The sequence below is a fragment of the Myotis lucifugus genome, unplaced genomic scaffold (assembly GCF_000147115.1).
Source record: "Myotis lucifugus unplaced genomic scaffold, Myoluc2.0 scaffold_91, whole genome shotgun sequence".
Lineage (NCBI taxonomy): Eukaryota > Metazoa > Chordata > Mammalia > Chiroptera > Vespertilionidae > Myotis > Myotis lucifugus.
The window spans coordinates 2,514,976-2,518,734 of NW_005871139.1; the positions used below are offsets into that span (position 1 = coordinate 2,514,976).

Here is a 3,759-nt window from a genome sequence, read left to right on the forward strand (position 1 = left end):
GTAGAAGTTTGATTTCTCTGATGACGTGTAAATGCGCTGTGGTTTATGGGCCCATCAAAGGTGCTCAAGCTGGAGTTTAGATCAATCCCAAGAACTATGGTAATGAATTGGAAAGGATCACAAGGAGGTTCTCCATGGAACTAGCAAAAAAGGGCTTTATTGGTCCTGGCATTGATGCGACTTCCCCAGGTGAGCGGAAGCTATCGGGGATTGCCGACACGTATGCCTGCACCATAGGGCACTTGGATATGAATGCACATGCCCGCGTTACCGGTAAACGCATCAGTCAAAGCGTTATCCACAATTGTAGCTCCACCACTGGCCGCTTCCCTTGGATTGAAAACTTCCTCAGTGAAGCTTCTTACATAAGTATTTTAGGAATGGCTTCCGGGTTTGGAGAGAAAACATTTGTTATTCAGGAATTTAGCAATGTGGGCTGCACTCTGAGATATTTGTATTGTATTGGTGTTAAATGTGTTGGTGTTGGTGAATCGGGAAACACAGGGAATTTAGATGGCATTGACCTAAAAACAAACAAACAACAACAACAAAAACTAGAAGACTTCAAGTTGCAACACAGATAGATCCTGGGCTTCCTCAAGGCAAAGCTCTACAAAGGAAACATCTTGGAAGCAGGCATACTGATCCCTGCTGCAAATGAGAAGCAGTTGACTGAATCCAGTGCATCCAGAGTCCAAGCCAAGATCATTGCCAAAGCCACCAATAGACCAACAATTCCAAAAGCTGTTAAGATTTTTCTGGAAAGGAACTTTATGGTTATTCCTGATCTCTACTTGAATGCTGAAGGAGTGACAGTATCTTACTTTGAGTGGCTGAAGAGTATAAATCATGTCTGCTATGGCTGTTTGACCTTCAAATATGAAAGATTCTAACCACCACTTGCTGATGTATGTTCAAAAGAGTTTAGAAAGAAAATTTGGAAAGCGCTATGGAACTATTCCCGTTGTACTCACAGCAGGATTCCAAAATATTACCAGGTGCATCCAAGAAAAACATTGTGCATCTGGCTTAGCTTACACTATGGAGTTTTCTGCCAGGCAAATCAATCGCACAGCCGTAAGGTATAACCTAGGATTGTACCTGAGAACAGCTGCCTGTGTCAATGCCGTTGAGAAAGGCTTCAGGGTATAAAGCTAGCTTGACCTTCAAATAAATGGATCATCGCTGACGTCTTAACTACGGTCTTTATCTGTAACTTCTGCAAACCTATCACACAGTTTTACATGTAACCACAGACATCTCTTTCTCATATGGACATCATTCTCTACAAGTCAATCCAAATCAGCCCTTGAAGAAGAAAAACTTAAAGTTAGGAGATCATATACAGGCTGATGCGTGTGACAGTAGAAACTGCCTATGCCAGAGGGCCATTTGAGAAATTTTGTCTTTAAATAAAACGTCTCCTTTCATCTGGCTATGCTCCCTTCGCCATGGTGTGATCCCAACACTTTAGTTATCCTTTGTTTGAGATAAGCAGTCAGTTACCCGCATTATTTTGCTCTGTCCAAGTCTGGGATGGGACGTGCTATAACTTGACACATTTAAGAAGTGGGTGTGTGGCTTTTTCAGAAGATGATTGGGCCCTAAAATGAATTATTGTTATTTCACATCAGCAAAATAACTCAATTTCATGAGTTGCAAACAAAAATAAAAGCTGTTTCTCTTCATGCATTTTATTCTTTTAGAATGAAGTAAGTACATTTTGCTGTGATAAAATTGTTTTTAATTACCAAGCCTAACATTGCCTCAAGCAGTGAATGCTTATAAACATAAATTAAAAAAACTAGCACTCTTATGACATAAAACAATATCTTTTATAGCTCATCAGTTCTGTATTGTTATCCAGAAGAAGAAAAAAAGCCATATGGTTAATTATCTTCATAACTGATGGAAGCTGTTTGCGTTAAGACTATCTGAATTTGCTAAATATAATTATGTCATATAGTCCAAATAATGCAGGAACCTCCTTATCATGTTAATTTTTCATTTCCTTTGAAGATCTAGTGTGCTGAGTAATTGCACAGTATTTCAGGTAGAGTAACATCAATCCCACCCCCACAAAATACCTATTTGGTTTTCCTGTCTGGAGTCTGGCTGACAACTCTAAGTATTGCCAATGTCTCCACCTCAGCCTGATTATGAATCCTTCCCCCCCTTTTTTAGAGGTTTTCCGTGCTACACACAAGCTTAATTAACAAACTGGGGCTTAAAATATTAGATGGAGTGTTTTGTCTGGGATGTTTTTAACCAGCGCCTTTTGCAAGTGGTATACCAATGAAACACTAGATATTATTTATGTATTGAATGTGCCTTTTTTTAAAAACAATAATACCCTTTCCAAAAATTTCTAATTACTTTGTAACTCCATGACTTAACCTATTGATAAAAAGCTGTTAAAATTCTGCCTTTTGCCCTAGCTGGTTTGGCTCAGTGGATAGAGCGTCAGCCTGCGGACTGAAGGGTTCCCAGTTTGATTCCAGTCAAGGGCACATGTTTGGGTTGCGGGCTCAATCCCCAGTGGGGGGCGTGCAGGAGGCAGCCAATCAATGATTCTCTCTCATCATTGATGTTTCTATCTCTCTTCCTCTCTAAAATCAATAAAAATATATTTTTTTAAAAAAATTCTGCTTTTTTGGCCCTGGCCGGGTAGCTCAGTTGGTTAGAGCACCATCCTGATACACCAAGGTTGTGGGTTTGAACCCTGGTCAGGGCACATACAAGAATTAACCAATCTATATATATAAAAGCCTAATATGTAAAGCAGGGGTCCTCAAACTACGGCCCGCGGGCCACATGCAAATACAAATATTGTATTTGTTCCCGTTTTGTTTTTTTACTTCAAAATAAGAAATGTGCAGTGTGCATAGGAATTTGTTCATAGTATTTTTTTAAAGTATAGTCCGGCCCTCCAACGGTCTGAGGGACAGTGAACTGGCCCCCTGTTTAAAAAGTTTGAGGACCCCTGATGTAAAGTGTTCCCTCGGGAGTTCGAACGGGAGACCAGGAGTTTGATCGCTATGGCATGCGTTAACCACCAGGGGGTAGCGTGAAATGAAGGAAGGCCCCAGTCAGCAGCTGGCAGCTGCTAGGGACCCTACCTGTGCAATAATTTGGTGCACTGGGCCTCTAGTGAATGCATAAATAAGTGGAACAACAAATCAGTATCTCTCTCTCTCTCAAAATCAATAAATAAAATTTTTAAAAATCTGCCTTTAAAAAAAAATGAAAGGGAAATATTTTCAGACAAACAACAGCTTAAGACATTTGGCACCAGCATACTTGCATAACAGAAATACTGAAAGGATTTCTTTATATAGAGAAAAAATGTTCCTAAATGAAAACATTGAACTAGAGAAAAGAATTAGGAGCACCTGAAAATGTGAACATGTGGGAAAATTCAAATTAATATTGATCTGTGTAGTAACTTAATAATGTCTTGAGGAATTATACACATACATATATATGTATACATGTATGCACATACATATAATAAAAATGCACAACAATAACAGCACAAAACATTGGAGGAGGTAAAAAAACAAACAAACATTAAAACTATGCTAAAATCCTTATATTGCCCAGGAAGCAGTAAAAGTTCTAATTTATAGGATGAGTGTGGTAATATCCATGGCAACAACTAAAACAGGAGTAAAAGACTGTCTCCTAATAGAAAGGAAAGAATGGAGTGATTTTTTAAAATGGTTAATCCAAAAGAAGACAAGAGAGAGAAAAAGAAAT

The 3,759-nt window shown here is 38.9% G+C and overlaps 1 pseudogene; it reads left to right on the forward strand.

The window, feature by feature from the left end:
* The first annotated feature begins 11 nt into the window (after positions 1-11).
* Positions 12-1,152, forward strand: LOC102432223 (annotated as a pseudogene).
* Positions 1,153-3,759: the final 2,607 nt, after the last annotated feature.